This window comes from Tursiops truncatus, chromosome 7 (assembly GCF_011762595.2).
Source record: "Tursiops truncatus isolate mTurTru1 chromosome 7, mTurTru1.mat.Y, whole genome shotgun sequence".
In the NCBI taxonomy this organism is placed as follows: Eukaryota; Metazoa; Chordata; class Mammalia; order Artiodactyla; family Delphinidae; genus Tursiops; species Tursiops truncatus.
Genome location: NC_047040.1, coordinates 72171397 through 72189016, shown reverse-complemented (window position 1 = coordinate 72189016; position 17620 = coordinate 72171397). Strand labels below are relative to the sequence as shown.

At 44.4% G+C, this 17620-nt stretch overlaps 1 protein-coding gene across 6 annotated transcripts in view; it reads left to right on the top strand.

Annotated features, from left to right (window-relative positions):
• Nucleotides 1-17620, top strand: part of TANC1 (tetratricopeptide repeat, ankyrin repeat and coiled-coil containing 1) — a 414480-nt gene that overhangs the window by 237038 nt on the left and 159822 nt on the right. Inside the window, exon 2 of one of the 6 annotated variants that reach the window (XM_073807681.1) lies at nucleotides 3050-3152. The exons of the other annotated variants lie outside the window; for them this stretch is intronic. The gene's annotated coding sequence lies outside the window, so the exon portion shown is untranslated. The remainder of the gene's footprint in view (nucleotides 1-3049; nucleotides 3153-17620) is intronic. 6 annotated transcript variants of the gene reach the window in all.

The window sequence follows — 17620 nt, the reverse complement described above, 5'->3', positions numbered from 1 at the left end:
GTGGGCTTCATCACTGGTCACCCTCTCTGGGCCTCACCCTCTCTGGAGTAGCATTCAGTGCAGCAAGACCCTGTACCACTGGAGGACTTGGACTGTCACACGAAATCGCCGGACACACACTTTGGACGATAAACACAAACCCCTAGTCATTGTGGTCCGAGGATGCCCGCTGCTAGGTTTCTGGAAGGACACTTAAGAGAAAAAAGCTTATTTCTGTTGGATAAACAACTTTAACGTCTCTCTGTTCATCTTTGAAACAGTGATGACCAGGAGGTAAACCCTAATGATTCTCCTCAAAAGCCTTTTCAGGTTTTATTTTTAGGCACTAATTGGAAATTAGATCCATGACAATGAAAAGGTAGTGATTGGCAATTGAAGGCAATCATTGGCAATCATTCACCTGGTCTCTGAACGTCTGTTTTAGGTTCCATAAAAATTCCTCCAATAAGTGTATGTTGTCTTCTTTTGCAGTTTACATGAGAATATTTTGTGGCATAATGCTTGTTTTTCAAAACTGTCTTGGGCCCACATTTTGGACTGTGCATTGAAACTGAATGGAACCCTTTGGGTGGAGGAGTGATGAAATGAGAAAATGTAAAAAAGTAAAAAGTTCCATTTTTTTCCTCATCTAACATTGATTTTAAAGGACAATTGAAAACTCGAGGCCTAGTTTCTCTTCTGAGTCTGGTGGATGAGTGATCTAACTGTAGTTATAAGTAACTTCTCAAACACCACTCAGAGTTCCTCTGGTCTCGTTGACCTCCGTTTTTCCTTTCTGTAATTACTGAATATGGCCCTTAAAACCCATGTAGGACTGAATACAGAATCTAGACTCTGTGATCTCATCACCACAAAAACAGACTGTAGGGACAGTCCTTTTTGCAGGAAGTCATCTCCCCTTGGGACTTCTGGACTCTGTAATTTACAGAGCTGTCTTTGTCATCTTAAACTCAGAAAGGACTGCCCCACCCACCCCGCCCTTACAGAGGTAGTAACAAATGGGTTGCTGTAGGTGAAGAGGCCAGAGAGAAAGCACGTGTGTGCATCACCTGTTAGAGATGTAGTTGTAAGTGCACGCAGGTCCGTGCGTGCTCTGGGCCGAGGGTCTGCATGACAGCAGGCATGTCGTGGGCTGTGATGGCTATTCTTTTAGATTTGTCTGTTGGCTGTGGTTGGGACAGAAGAGGCGACTGCCTTTTCTGCTGAGGTGTGTTATGTGGAAGGAGGTTGGCTGAAATCCTTGCGGCAGCTGCGAGATGGATTCCTTCCCTGGCTGCGAGTCTCGGTGAAGAGGCAGGTGATCCCTTTTATGAGTGAATAATAGGAGGATGCCTCAGATATTTGAGCTGCTGTGCACCAGGTGGTGCTGTCCTGCAGTGAATGCTTAAAAACTACCAGTGAGGTCAGCAACCCCGGGAGGGAGAAACCTGGAGCGCTCAGAAGGCTTGGTAGAGTTTATGGGCTGTCGCCGAACATGAGGTGAGATTTGACAGAGGGTGACCACCTGGACTGTGTAGGTTTCTCCTCTGCGTTCTCCTTGAATGAGACCTCAGCTGTCCTGAAGTGGGGGGGAGACTGGACCTGTGTCCTGCCTCGGTCCCTGGTTTCCTCCCAGAGAAAAGCTCCCGTGCTCCGTTTTTATCTTTGAAGTCGTAGTGGGTAAGGGGGGCATGTCTTGTAGAGCCCATCAAACAGACTTACAAGGGAGAAAAGGCCTCCACCCGTACTTTGCATGCACAAACCTATTACACTCCGGTGCCTTGCCAAGGTGGTTTTGTTGGCTCCAACGTGACTACACATGATCCGTCCTCTTTGGCAGTGAAGCCCGGCAGCGTTGCTGCAAGGGGATTGACTTGAGCCAGAGCCCGGTTGTCGGTGTGTTTGAGCATAGATAGCACCCTTGAAAAAGAACGTCTTCCAGTACCAGAGTAGTAGTAAAAAAGAATATTTCCCAAGGAAATGGACTCCGAGTCAGTCATGGAGAACCTCTTGTTGGAATCCTTTAATGAACAAACATGCATTGACATCTGCCTCTACTTTTGATTACAGCAGGAGGGTGATGTAGGGGACGGCAGGGAAGACCAGCCCTTGAGAAACGGGGAGGAGGGGAGGTCAAGGCAGCAGGAAGCAAATGCTAGAATGCAGGTACCCTGCATTCTACCACTCTCAAGGTGCTTTGACTGCAGAGGAAGGACTGGCGAGGTTCCATGGGGGTGGGTGGGGTGGGGTGGGCAGGCAGGTGATACTTGAGCTGTGCCTGGAGGATGACTCATCTCCAGAGTGGGGGGAGGGGTTTCAGGATGAGGGACTGGGGAGAGTAAAGGTGTGAGATTGGACAGTGTGTTCGGAAATGATGAGTCGTATAGAGAGCTGGGACCTGTTAAGAGTGAGGTAGGAAATACGGGAAGAAAATGTTCTGGAGAACTTGAGCGCCCTGAGTGCTTTAGAGAGGTTCTTGGCTCGATATCTCAAACCTTTGAAACATTTGTGCTTTGGGCTGCAAACCCATTAGCATCACTTAAAGAGAAAACCTGAGATAGAGAGGGTAGTCCGGACACTGCAGTACCTTGCTCAAGACAAGGGGCTTTCAGTCAGTGTCCCTGGTCACTTGGACAGAGGGTATCGGGAGAAGGAATGAGTTTTCTTGGATTTGCCAGCCCATCACCCTGTTTTTTCCCCTGTTAAGAGTATGTAGATGCTGACAGCTGTTTCCTCTCCATCACTGCTTTGTCTGGAGTCCTGGTTATAGCTGTGGCTTTTTTGTTTTTTTTTTGTTTTTTTGCGTCACGCGGGCCTCTCACCGCCGCAGCCCCTCCCATCGCGGAGCACAGGCTTCGGACGCGCAGGCTCAGCAGCCATGGCTCACGGGCCCAGCCGCTCCGCGGCACGGGGGATCCTCCTGGAGCAGGGCACGAACGCGCGTCCGCCGCATCGGCAGGCGGACTCTCAACCACTGCGCCACCAGGGAAGCCCGGTTGTAGCTAGTTTTATAAGCTCTGTGCTTCTTGCGTCGGAGGACGGGTATGCTGACCGGTTTTCTTTTTTGCAGTTCTCTTCCCAGCTTTCTGTGGTCACAGAGGAACTTTCTGGGTGCCCCCCGAGTAAGACAGCGTCTCTCTGTTGCCAGCAAGTAGAGTCTGGGGTGAAGCGAGGTGAGTGAGACCCAGGGAGAATTCGTGCTCTGACAGACCAAGTTTCCCAAGATATGTTACTTTCTGAACAATTTTGAGGTCTTTGAAAGTGAACTGGGATTTTTTTTTTTTTTTTTTTTTTCGGTACGCGGGCCTCTCACTGTTGTGGCCTCTCCCGCTGCGGAGCACAGGCTCCGGACGCGCAGGCTCAGCGGCCATGGCTCACGGGCCCAGCCGCTCCGCGGCATGTGGGGTCTTCCCAGACCGGGGCACGAACCCATGTCCCCTGCATCGGCAGGCGGACTCTCAACCACTGCGCCACCAGGGAAGCCCTGAACTGGGATTTTGTTCAAAGAAATTTAAGAATAATTTTTTAAAAATTCGTGACTTAATTACGATGTTAAAGCAGTCATTATTAATAATAGGGATGCATTGATTCATTCTTTTAAAACTTTGCTGACTTTTTTTGGTGCCCGTTTCAGGGTTTTTTGGTCTCTATGGTGCCTAGCACAGTGCTTTTCCATTAAAAACATCTAATATATGTTGTGTGACTGGCTTAATATCTTACAGTTTGTAAACAAAGAAGTAGAACTGATAAACATTTTCAGACTTTTAATAATGTCAGACTGGCTGTCAGTTTTTTTTTTTTTGCTGTTTTTTAAATCGAGATGTAGTTGGCATGTAACACTATTAGTTTCAGGTGTACAACATAACTAGTCAATAGATGAATATATTGTGATGTCTGTTCTTTATCATGTCATTTTCTTGTTCCCCAATCCCCATGAAAAACTTATCAAGTTTAATTACAAACCTCCCTTTAGTTACTGAGACAAATAAGGGAATGTTTTCACCTGCCTTACCCAGCTGCTCTTCCCAGGTTGTTTTTTTTTTGCGGTACGCAGGCCTCTCACTGCTGTGGCCTCTCCCATTGCGGAGCACGGGCACCGGATGCTCAGGCTCAGAGGCCATGGCTCACGGGTCTAGCCGCTCCGCGGCATGTGGGATCTTCCTGGACTGGGGCATGAACCTGTCTGCTGCATCGGCAGGCAGACTCTCAACCACTGTGCCACCAGGGAAGCCCCCCCAGGTTGGCTTTTTAGGGCCACAGCAGTTACAATGGCTTGGGTTCCATCTCCCATCTGCTCTACATACTGTCTTTTTTTTTTTTAACAAATTTATTTATTTTTGGCTGTGTTGGGTCTTCGTTGCTGCACGTGGGCTTTCTCTTGTTGCGGTGCACATGCTCTAGGCTCATGGGCTTCAGTAGTTGTGGCACGCAGACCCAGTACTTGTGGCTCATGGGCTCTAGAGCGCAGGCTCAGTAGTTGTGGCACGTGGGCATAGTTGCTCTGTAGCATGTGGGATCTTCCCGGACCAGGGCTCCAACCCGTTTCCCCTGAATTGGCAGGCAGATTCTTAACCACTGTGCCACCAGGGAAGCCCCTCTACATACTGTCTTGTTAACCTCTTCTGAGTGTGTCCTTCCCTTCCTGGGCCTTAGGAACTTTAAGCAAGTTGCTAAACTTCTCCTGTACTATGGTTTTCCTATACTGCAGTCTTACATGTAAATTGTGAAACAGAAATACCTACTACAAGGGGTTTGGTGAGGCCGGAGGCTCCTGATGGTTAAGAGTTTGTTCTGTTTCTCCTTTTTTGTTTGTATTCTCTATCTGCAGTGTGGAGCATATAGTAGGACTCAAATATTCCCTCTTTCCTTTAAGGAGAGAGAGAATTGGCTGAGAACGGAGTCTCTAATCCCATCCTAAGTGCACACAGCTTGGAGGACTGTTGTTATCCATGCTCAGGTGCTTACGGTTGAGGCTGTGGAGTAGGGATCCCCAGGAGGTCCAGGATGGAACGGTTGACTAGGGACATTGGAGGCTCTGCCCTGGATCTCTTTTCTGTGGGTGCTGGAAATGCTCCTCCGTAGGAGATGGGGTCAAGGTTAAAGCTGCTTCCAAACCTCTGAGTGTTCTTGAGACATGCATGTGACGTGCAGGTGCGCTCTGCCATCTGTCCAGCATGGCTTACTCCTGGGATTTCATATTCTGTGCTCACCCCTCCTGCCGTGCCTGGCTCGTCCATGAAGAACACAGTGGCCAATTGTCCCCCACCTCAACTTTGTGGGAATCCTGCCAGAAGGTAAAAACTTCTCAACAGGCGCGTGGCAGGGGAGTACACATCATAATCTCCTGTGAGGTTTCAAAGATTAGGGCACCAGGGCTCACCCTAGGTCTGCTGAAGTAGAATTTGGGGGATGGGGCGGGGGTCCCTGCTATCTGTGTGTGTGTGTGTTTTTAGAAGCTCCTCAAGAGGTGATGGTGTGTAACTTCTTGAAAGGTATTTGTATGTGGAGTAGACTTAAAACAAAAACCTCTTTCTGAGCCTGAGCAGATGTTTGGGGGCATTATTTTTGAACTCTGCTAACTAGTGTGACCAGTTTATACTGCCAAGGCGAGCAGTCCCTTGTAGTGCCATAATCTGCATCGTAGAACCATTTCATAACTTTTATTTAAAATTGCATAGGACAACACTTTCTATGGCTGTAAGTATACAAGGAATGAGGAAAATGACACTGAAGAACAACTTACTAAATTTAACGAGAGCTTAGGTTTATTTAGAAATCCAGGTGGGAATCTGCTTAAATGGAATTTTTGCCACTGTATGCAGGGATTTGCATATTGAAACCAAAGCCTTTCCGACTTGTGGTAACACATTTCTCAAAATAATGTTGAAATAGCAATTTATATGCACTGTGCTAAGAGTTATTGGACAGGAAATTTAGTAAGTTAGACATTTTTTCCTCCTCCAGTTTTTGGGTGGTAGAGAATTTAAGCTAATTTTTCTTTTCTCTTTCCCTGGGGACCAGCTTCAAGGAAATAGGAGCTTAATAGCAAAGATCATGTTAAATGGCTTTTGTGGGTTTTAACTATGTCTCTTTTGCAAATTTCCTTTTCTCTGGGGAAAAAACCTTTGCAATCTGTTGTTGTTGGTTTTAATAATTTGATGGGTTTGGAGAAGGGTGGGTGTTTATTTGGAAATCAAAGAACCTTACCATTTAGGGAGAGACCTTACAGATGATCTGCTGTCTGGTTTCCATCACCTCAACTTTATAGAAACTGCTCCTAAGGTCACACATGGCCTCTAATAGGACTTGTGACGTGACTTTTCTGTAGCACTTGATATATTGATCTCTCCTCATTTGAAACTTTCTCCTTTGGGTTCCTCTGCATTTTTCCCACTTTTCTCCTTTCGTTTCTTCCTAGGCCCTTCTCTTCCTGCTGTTAATGTTCATGTTCCCTGGGCTTGCATCCTTGGTGGTTTGCTTTTAGTCTGCTCAGCCTCTTTGGGGAGCTTCAATATTCCTGTGGCTTTAGCCACCACCCACATGTTAATCACCCCCAAGTCTTTCTCTGAGTTTACCCTTGTCTTAAACAATCTTTTGGACATTTCTACTTGGATGACTCATACGTACTTTTAACTTGAGCTATCCAAACTGAACTCATTTTCCTCCTAATTATTGCTTGCTTTCCACTCTCCACCCCCCAAAGTTCCCTCACCCCCATGCTTCTGTCTGCTTTTCCCACTTTGGTCATTGGCACTGTTCAAGCCAGAAATGTGTGACTCATCCTTCACCCTCCCTCACTCAGTCAGCTCCATATCGTAATTGGCGATTAAGTTCTTTTTTTTTTTTTTTTTTCAGTACGCGGGCCTCTCACTGCTGTGGCCTCTCCCGTTGCGGAGCGCAGGCTCAGCGGCCATGGCTCATGAGCCCAGCCGCTCCGCGGCATGTGGGATCCTCCCGGACCGGGGCACAAACCCGCGTCCCCTGCATCAGTAGGCGGACTCTTAACCGCTGCGCCACCGGGGAAGCCCAAGTTCTATCATTTTAATATCCCAGATAAGAAAGGAAAAGGCCATTCCAGTGACATTTAATTGGGCTTTAAAAGTTGTAGTTGGGCTGTATAAGCAGATGTAATAACGTGGGACCATTTATGTCATATACATTTCTTGCTAGGCAGAGTCCTAGGTACTTGTCATGTTGTTTCTAATTCTTACAGTTATTCTGTAGTATGTCATCTCTGTTACAAAGGAGGATTCTAAGGTTTAGAGAGTTTAAGTTACAGGCTCAGGATCACAGGGTAGGTAAAGCATGGTGGGTTAGGATTTGGGGATTTTAACCCTATGGATCAGTCTGCCTGCCTCCAAAGCCTGTACTGTCATGTCACTCTGTCTTGTTATGTTCCCATGATGCCACAGATTTAGACTTCTAGTGAGTAGGTTGACTGTGTTGAAGGCAGGAACTGGGTCTTACTCAAATTTCTGTGTCTGTGTGTGTGTGTGTGTGCGCGCATTTTTTTTTTTTTTTTTTAACATAGTAGGTGGTAAACACAAAACTCTTAAATGGCAAAACCATGGTCTATGTCTTCTGTGGCTTCATCTGGGTTCAATCCCTTGTTTTCCTATTAGCTGTGCACTAGCTGGGTAGCCTGAGATAAGGATGGTAGGGTCATGCTGCTTACCCTTGCAGGGTTTTTATGGGAAAGTGCTTTAAAATTCAGGGACAATTTTGAGAAATTCTGTTTAGTTGTGGAAGTTGATACAGTTGGCCAGCCCAGATGAGCTTTTTTTTGTTTTTTTTTGCGGTACACGGGCCTCTCACTGTTGTGGCCTCTCCCGTTGCGGAGCAGGCTCCGGATGCGCAGGCTCAGTGGCCATGGTTCACGGGCCCAGCCGCTCCGCGGCATGTGGGGTCTTCCCGGACCGGGGAACGAACCCGCGTCCCCTGCATCGGCAGGCGGACTCTCAACCACTGCGCCACCAGGGAAGCCCCAGATGAGCCTCTTTTTTTGGTTTTAAATAACAGCATGTGAAAATATAAAGTCTTCTGGACCTCTGATCGTGCTGATTGAATCATTCGTGTGCTTGCAGTAATAAAGGCAGAAAAGTCCCTTCCAAGTAAAAACCTTGTTAATGAGAATAGTATATATAGATCTGATTTTTGCTCTTAGTTCTGAACATAACTTTTGGAACAGATGAGGATATGATCTCTGAAACCAGATAGTACGTATTTAGGTCTAGGCAAGTGAATTAAAGCAGAGTCTATTGAAGTTTTTTCTTCTGTTTGATTGATCTTAGGACGATGGACTTCAAGACGTGCTGTACCAAAACAATCCCTAAATCCTGGCACAGACGGTTCTGCATTTTGTTTCCTCATAGCTCTCTCCTCTTGCCCTGTCCTGAGAAGGAAATGCTCTTTGTTTTCCGTCATAGTTCTCCCTTTTCCATCATAGTTTGGTAACAAGGTCCTCTGAGGAGAGGGTTGTCTTTAGTGAAGGTTTAATGGTTTCTAAATTCCACAGTGACAAATTGGTTTTATATATCCTGTCTTTAGGCCCCATGCTGTGCAATAGAGGCTGGTCTTGTACATCATTTAATTTCGGGATCCAAGGCTTAGGGTGCCAAAAGTGAGGGTCTAGTGTTCTTCAAGAGAAGAAATGGAGTGCCGTGTTAAGAGGGAAGGTGTGGCCTGGGCAGGCTACGAAGTTTCTCTGACTCTCTCTTTATCCCCTCCTTTCATCAGAGAGGACAATTATAGTCCCTGCCTCCTCCTTGCTGTGAGGACCAAACCAGACACTTCACAGTGGAAAACGTAACGGTGCCTGCTACTGGGTGTGTTTGTGTCCCCACCTCTGCTGTTATTTTTATGGTGGTTTGTCGGATTCGTGGAGTAAAGGTCTTCTTCTGTTTGTTACAGATTTACAGTGTTGATAAGAGATAATTGTAAGAAGTCATAACATAAGTCTGAATTGGAAATGAATGGCTTTGTGGTTTTCAGTGAGTTATCAGTACCTTGAAATATGGGCTTTATTAGGTTTGTGAGAAGGAATAAGGGAATTGGCTTGGGAAGTTGGACTACATAAAGACAAGGGCCAGGTATTTATTATTTTATATCCAGCTCTGTTGCAGACTCGCATATTTTTCTGTACCAGAAAGATGTTTCAGTGAGACTGTGACAACTTAGTACATCTGTGCAACATCTTCATTTTATCTAGAACAGCTTCACATCTACTGTCTCTAATTCAGTCATTCAAGAAACATGTGTTCCACTGGGTTCTAATTGGGCTGCTTTTCCTTTAAGAAGGCATTGGGACCACACACATATTTAGGAAATAACTTTGTAACTGTGTTCATGTACTGTGTATAAGGAACCTTTCCAGTTTGGAGACTAGTTTCTGCAACTCAGCCCCTCAACCCCAACTTGAAAGGAGAGTGATCTCTGTGTATATGTATGTGCAAGTGTGGTTTCTGTGCCACTTCACAATACCGATTTTGTTCCTTAGGTCTGAGATATGTTTCATACTTGTGTGTATGTGTCGAGAGGTGGTGACAGAATTCATGATCAAAGGTTTCACTGCAGAGTTAAAGGGTCTTCATTGAACCTGTCAGTGTGTTTTAGAGAAAAAAAAAAAATCTGATGTTCATACCTGGCATGTCACCTAACTTCAGGTGTAAAGCTTGAACTTCACAGGTTTGATTAAAGTTTTATCTGACTTTAAAAATGACGTTTGTAATCTCCATGCATAGGAATTCTGGAATTCAGAACTTAGTCGATGTGTTTTTTGCTGTTGGGTTGGGGTTGAATGCCTCCAGTTAGATCAGAGCTACCATCCTAGCCCTTCTGGAAACTGCACAAGGCTTTCATCTTTCTGGGAAGTGTGGCTGGTGCCACAGCTGAAACAGTGAGCCAGATTTAGGTAATCTTATTAGTCTAGAAAAAGTATTACACTTTTGCAGCTGTTGTTGTAGGTTCCTAATCATGGAAACAAAAACCGTCTCAGTTACCCAGGATCCATGAGAAATTGGCAGTGGCCCAGTGTAAGTCCATGTATTTTGGGCTCTGAATTATATTTATCTTCATAGGGCATCCCCTGTGAAGGCATGCAGCTGGGGAATGGCCTGGCTGTATGAAGCAGAGAGGGCAGAAGAGGCCAAGCCTTGGGTACCAGTCTTACTAGGAAGCCTGATCCAGTTAACTGGAAGACTATACTTGCTAGACCTTAAATACCTTTTAAAAGGGTAAGAAGAGCATCCATGAAAACAATAAAAGTGATGTAAAACACACTTGTCCCCAATATTCACCCTGGCTTTCCTGGTTTTGAATATTGTCTCACGCTGTAAATTTCTACAGCGCGCGCTCTCTCGCTCTCTCGCTCTCTCGCTCTCTCGCTCTCTCGCTCTCTCGCTCTCTCGCTCTCTCGCTCTCTCGCTCTCTCAGCACCAGGCTGGCTATTGTGAGTTAGTAATTTTGTGGTGATGGACTTCCTTGTTAAATAGAACTTTTACAGACTACTCTGAAAACTAATCATGGAACTTGGCATTTAAATGTTAAGAGTGGTGCATATGTGGAATACCCAATCCTGCTAATGTGTGCCAATTAGTAAGTTACCATCTAATTTCCTGAATTTCAGTTGTTCCATGAGTGGTGTAAAACTGAGCTACTGTTTCTATAGAAACTCCTGGGCTATTAGCAGAACTTTTGGCAAGTCTGAGTAATTGTTCTGTTGGGTCTGACTCTGATTCTCTGGGTCAGGGTCCCTAACCCTTAGGGTCATTGGATGCACTTCAGAGGATCTGTGAATGTGGGTGAGTGGGTGAAGAAAAAAAAGTACATCTTTATTTTCACTATCCTCTAGCCAAAATGTGTTTTTTTCACTCCAATCATGAAAGGGGCCCATAAGCCATGTAGTGTCAGCACCTGTGGCTTTGCCACTTAGAAATTACACACTTTTGTATCACATTGTGGGAGATAGTTTAAGCTATCAGTTATGCCTACCACTGCTCAGAAAACTACAGTAGCTCTTAGACCTGCTCTTGTGTCATGTTATTTATGCATTAAGAAGCACACATTACTGTTATCACAGATTGCTTTCTAAATATTTTGATGTCGTTTCAATATAATTGATTTTCTTTGTAATCGCATTTTCTATGTCAGAATCGCTCGGGAACATTCTGATTGGAGGGTCTAGACGGCTGAAGCAGCCCGTGGCACTTAAAAGGTCACATGCTCCTGCCTTCGATGACACTCTTGTATTATCTTTCCTATCTTCCTTGGAGACTGGATTTGTTAACATTTAAAAAACAAAACAAAACAAAACTCTACATGTTTGGCTTTTATGTCCTAGCATGAGTTGTCTTTGACTTTTACCGTCTAGAGCGCTGGTATTCCCCCATTTTGGGGCTGTTGGAATGGATTAAAAAATGTAGCCATCACCTGTTCCCATGTGATCTTTCTCATGGGCCCCCGTGGCAGTCGCACTTGGCGATTGCCCTGCAGCCAAATGTTTATGGCCCAGAATGGTTTCCCTTACAAAGTTCAGATAAGAGCACCGTGATCCATGTGTTGAGATACTTGCTTTAGCTGTGGGAAGAGATGATCCTGTGTGGCTTGTATGAATTTGATTCAGCTCTCCACTGCATTAGCACTGCAGGCATTCCCCAGTTTATTTTAGAACTTGATGTCCAAGGTTAAGACCCTATTACATTTATTGGACTGTGTAACACAGCCCAGAGAAGGAAAGCTTGGGTACCAGGCCGTTCCTTGCCCCAGCCCATCACCTTTTAATAAGCTTCATACAATTCATTCTAGTGAGAAATGGGCAGTTTTTTTTGTTGCTGTGTTTTTGAGCTCCCCTCTTGAATAACGTAGTTCCGAATTTCCGGGTAAGTGATAGGAATAGGGGAAGCATTGCCCATGTGACACAGAGGTCTCTGCCCCCAAATGATCTTCCTCGTTGGCAGTATGGCCCGTCTCCGTGTTCTCCCCCTGTAAGCTCATGAACTGAAGAGTGTGCTCTTTTCGTTGCATGTATATTGTTGTGTGATGCCTCCAGATCATACACATTGACAGCACTGTAGTTTGAAGTAACTGATAAGATGGATGCCTAGCAGAACTTGAGGGAGTGGACAGGAGGTGTCTTTCAATAGAGGTAGATTCTCTTTTTCAAGATAGATGGAGGCATGGGATGCCTCTCTGGGGGTGTGGGGGGGTTGTGTTTGTGTGTGTGTGTGTCCACGCATGTATGTGTGGCCAAAGATGATTTTTCTCCCCGTTTGAAGGTTTTGTCTGGTTTACCACCTCACCAGGCCCCTGGGAGCTCGTCTCTCATTTTTATCCAAAAAAGTAGGCATAGAATAGGGACTTCATGGTCGGGCTCTGGAGCGAAACTGCTTGGATGGGCCCCCATGAGCTACATGACCCTGGGCAAGTCCCAGCCTCTCTGTGCCTTCACAGAATGGAGACATTAATAGTACTTTCCCCAGAGGGCGGTTGTGAGGATTAAATGACTGTGTGTGTGTGTATACATACATGTATGTGTGTGTGTATATATATAAAAGTAAAGTGATTAGAGCAGGGCCTGGAATATAATTAGTGTTAAATACATGTTGCTGGCTGAACATCAGAATCACCTGGGGGAGTTTAAAAAAAAAACTACATGGGTATTGCAAACTCCCAACTTAATGAAATCAGGGCCTGGGGAGGTTAAAACCTTGTTCAGAGCATCCTAGCAAGGCACTGACAGAAGTGGAGGAGGGATTTTGACGTCTTGTATTCTGGGGCTTTAAGAGAAAGATCTGTCTGTCAGCTCCGTAAGCAAGAAATCTTTGTGTAATGAATAGCTGCCTTTCACGGGGCATCTTTGAAGCTGTCTGACCTTTTTCACTTTGAGGCCAGTTGCAGTGCAATTTAAAAAATTTAATTTCTTTAGATTTATGATACCAGGCTTCATTCAGCTGGCACTGATGATTGAGTACCTTTACACTTTTTGAAAAATGGACTTTCTGACATGTCTTCAAGGTCTCTTCTCCTTTCATACCAAAGGCGTATCATCAACGCATGCCGTAGACTCCTCAGAGGAGTTCCTTTTTCATCTGTGGTGATGGTTTATCAGCTACTGTGATGACAGTGGCCCTAGGAACAAGAAATGAATCTTCCCCCTCACAGTGATAGCACCTACAGGTGGAAGAGACTTGGTATTGTCCTGTCAAACGGTAAAGGGAGCGGTGTTCCTGTTAGACAGATGAGCCCGTGAAAGGTGAAATAACTTGCCCAAGGTCATTTTGTTAATGTAATGCCTCCTACCTTTACTCAGGGACCTGTGATTGTCACACATCAAGAAGGTGGTCAGGTTCATAGCTCTGTTGTGTGATACAAGTGGAAAACTTAACGGGAAGGAGAAGGGAAAAGAAAAGAGGATGTCATCGGGGTGGTTGTTAGGGAGCTAACCGCCATATGAGCGTTGGGACTGGGGTCTCCAGTTGCTATAAACCTTCCACAGGGGAGCATCCTGTGATCCTGGTCACATCCTGCACGGAGCTCTGTGAGACAGGATGGGACCACATGCAAAGTCTGTGGTTCATGTTCAAACCCTAGGTGGTTCTGTGCGGGCTTTTGGCCTCATGGCCGCTGTGGCTTAGCGTGGGCTTTCTCCCAGCTCTCCTCGGCTGGAGCCATAACAACGGTACTTTCACCCTCATACAAAAGCCACTGTGTCCTTTAGACTTGTATTCTGTGCTCTCCTGGTCACCTCCCTGTCCCACCTTCCCTCAGTTCATTGAGGACTTTGGAGGCAGCAGGTCAGAGCCTGAGCTTTCAAGGCAGACCTGGGTTCAAGTCCCAGCTTCACCTTTACAAATTGTGTAACCTTGGGAACGTTGTTAATCCCTCTGAGCCTTTGCTTCCTTATTAATAAAAAGGAATCAGTAAAACTGTCCCATAGATTTTTTTTTTTTAAGGATAAAATGAGATTACATATGAATGTAAAGCTCTTCCACTTACCTGATACACAGTAAACACTTAGTAAATAAGAGCTGTTCGGGTGGTTGCTCTGCGACATGTGAGATCTTCCCGGACCAGGGCTCGAACCCGTGTCCCCTGCATTGGCAGGCGGATTCTTAACCACTGCGCCACCAGGGAAGTCCCATGGGCCTTGCATTTTAAATGAGGATGCTATATTTACCTAAATTTATTAGGCTGGCAGTGTGTTTTGAGGTACAGTTATTTCCTTTGAGAATTATAGCTGGAAAAATTATGTTCCTCCCCGATGTATCCATTGATACTGAAGTGAGAAAGCATACTGTGCTTGCTGGTGAAGCAGAGCAAGGTCTGGCCATCCAGAGTCCCGCAGACTAGTGGAGGAAGCAGGTGGGTGAGCAATTAAGATAAGACCCAGAAGGCTTCTAAGAGGAAGCTTTTGAGGTGGGTTTTGAAGTGGGCTTGGGAAGTGTCTTTGCTTTCTCTAATAGATTAAGTATCTATGACTGTCTAGATGGTGGTGGTGATGGTAATAATGTCACAGTTATTTTGTCCTCGAGTTAGGTAGTGTCTTGCTGTTAGGTTGAGAGAGGTGGGTGCTTGGCTGGGGAACGTCCGGGTGAAGACAGCTTCTGGATGAGCAGGGGCTTTCTGCAAGACTGGTGCTCAATCTTGCTCCAGAGCCATTGGCCTGGGAGGCACGATTATTGCCAGGAAGGCTGCCCTTGGTTATTTCCCTGTCTGAGCCCTTCCTGGTTTGAGGCAGAATGTATTACTTTCAGGTTTTCTGTTATTATACTTATCCCTTCTGTATGCATATTCAAAACGCCAAAATATAACCTGCCTGCAGCTGGTGCTTCTGAAGGCCTGGTAACAGAACAGGTCCTGCTATGGAGATGTGCTGTTCATCGTGTATAAGTCAGATAACTTGGGCCATAAACTTGGAAATTTGTACTTGGTATCAGAAGAAGTCTTACATTATTAGTCCAAATCCCTTGTGGGAGAGAATTGATTTTGATTTCCCCTCCGTAACAACCTTGCTATTCTTTCATTTAAGGAGATTTATTTAGTGTTTGTTGCATGTAAGGTACTTTTTTTGGTGCCATGGGGGATTTGTAGAGTTCAACATTTTTTACTGTGATTTTGATTGATAACCATCTGTAAGTACAAAGTGGCATGTGGAATTAAAGATACCTTTTGACTATCATGGCCTGGGAAGGCTCTATGGATGAGATAGTGTTCAAAGTTGAATGGAACAAATCCCTTCACAATCTAGAAAAATGGCTCTTGTAGCCAGAAACAGGTAGCTTCTTCATATTTTCTTCCGAAAGTGAAATTTCTTTTTTGCCAAGTGTTATCAAAATGAAAACGTCTTTAAACAAACTTGTATATAGTAATTTTTTAGCAGCTTGAAATACTGGCTTAGGAGAGTTAGATATTTAAGGACACTTCTCTCAAAACAACTTGTATATCTTTCTACAGAGTCTTTTAAATATGGGTTGAAAATGATTTCAATCTAATAGGGAATTTCCACTTAATCTTGTGCATCAGAACTTAAACATTTGAGTTCAAACCTCTTGCCCAGAACTCTTTTACATTCATATTACTTGTGACTGTAAATTTACTTTGCTTTTAATGACTTAGGCAAAAAGACGTCAGGTTTGAGTATAAGACAAACCTAACTCTAAAGAAAAGAACAGCAGAATTAGAGGCACAATTTGTAGAATGGCTTTGAAGAAAGAGGACCAAATGGTTGGGTCGATGTGTCTTAGGGGGTAAATCACAGCCGAATGATGTCCTGTTTCCCAGCTCTGCATGTTAAGCAATACCAAGGGCCGCTTTTTTACTTACCATCACAATTGCTTTCTGGTTTCTTGGTCAATAACCCCTTCTCCTCCCCACCAGCTTTCCTGGACGAGGCGTCTGAATCCTAGAGAAGTTTGGTAACATGTTCCCAGTCACAATGCCAGGACCAGGTCTCCTAATTCCTAGGCTCCTTCTACTACCCGGGGTGGGGGTGGGGGGGGAAATGGGAGAGAGACCTCCTAGAATTTCAAGTATTCATCAAGAGTTGGTTTTTCCCCAGCCTCCTGGGATCTTTAAAAGAGTGTCAAGATATGGCTCTTGCTTTCAGGAAGCTTCTAGAAGGCAGTTTTGCGTGAATTTTCCAGCAGCAGCCATTGCCGCCTCTAGCAGGGCTTTGTTTCCTTTTGTGGTCTCTGTCCTGCTTTGTCTTCTCTTACTTCCTCTCTACTATATTATTTATTCTGTAGGCTGCTTTAGACAGCACCTCCCCACCCATCACCACCACCCATTTCCTTTCTTTTGATAAACACTAAAGGTTGCCAATGCAAAGGAAAGTTCTAAAGGCAGTACTACAGAAGACATGGCTATCGTGTAGGTGAGTCTTAGTCTTATTAGGTGGAGACGTTTTTGAGCCCCTAAAACTGAGGATGTTTTTGATGTATCTCTTCTCTTAAATTAAAAAAAAAAAATTCTTAATGATCCTGTGCATCTTACTTTCCAGTGTTTCACTGTAGCAGTAGCAGTGTTTCACTTGCTACTCTGTCTTTATTTATTTTGTCAAAAGAAAGGAGGCACCTTCTGAGACTGCTTTGCTTTGAGGTCAGATGGATGGTTTGATGCAAGAAGCTCCTTTGAGTGGAGTGAGCACAGAGCGTGTGTTTAGGTGTCCAGGATAACTGGATAATAAGGGTTTATTATCTTGAGATTTTAAGGCTGACTCAGGTGTGGACATGAAGGGACATTATGAAATGCAGCATTTTCCTCCCAAGTATCTCTTGGATTTAACTGTTTTCTTGCATTCCTTGCAAATGAGAATATATAGGAATATTCTTTGTAATTTATAAACTGCTATGAATGTTGGTTAATTGCTTGATTTGGAGGAGATGGCTCATCTGTGTTCATTGCAGCCTAGTTAAATCTATCAACAAATACTGAGAACAGAGTGTGTGGGAAGGCTGTGTTCCGGCTTCTGTTTGCATCTATTAAAGAATAAACATAGTCCCTGCCCTCAGCGCACGGAGTCGATTTGAAATTTCATAAATAGGTGTTATGGCACTCCAGAACAGGAAAGTTTTAAGGCTGGTGTTATTCTATGATTTCAGACAAGGTGGTCATGGTTATGATACTGCCACTGGGATTGCAAACGGAAATAGATTTTTCTCTTATTTTTCAATCATCTCACTGTTTAATCTAGGATAACTTTTGTTATACACCTTTGTAATCACTGCGGAATGCTTTATTTAACACATAACATGGAGACATTGTGCCTATCTCCAAAGAGTTTGTGTTAAAGGAGAAATCTAAGAAGTAAAAGTAAGCTCAATCGTTGGTTTAACTTCTGTGGGTTTTGAAAAGAAGAATCTATGGCATCTGTGGCATTTGGGAAAGTTAGATGTCGAATGATAGTAGAAAAATAAGGAAATTTAGGTGACTTCAGATGATTGACCTAAAGGTAATGTCATATACTCATTTTACTTTCTTTGAAATGAACATTATAGGAAATTTTCTCCCATTAGATCATTTCAGTTGTTGTAATCTAGAGGCTGGTCTTTTCTCTCTTCCTCAAAAATATATGAAGAAACGAGAGCTGAAGTTCTCGACTTTTTCAAAGGTTTATTTTTATTTATTTTTTATTTTTAAATAGGAC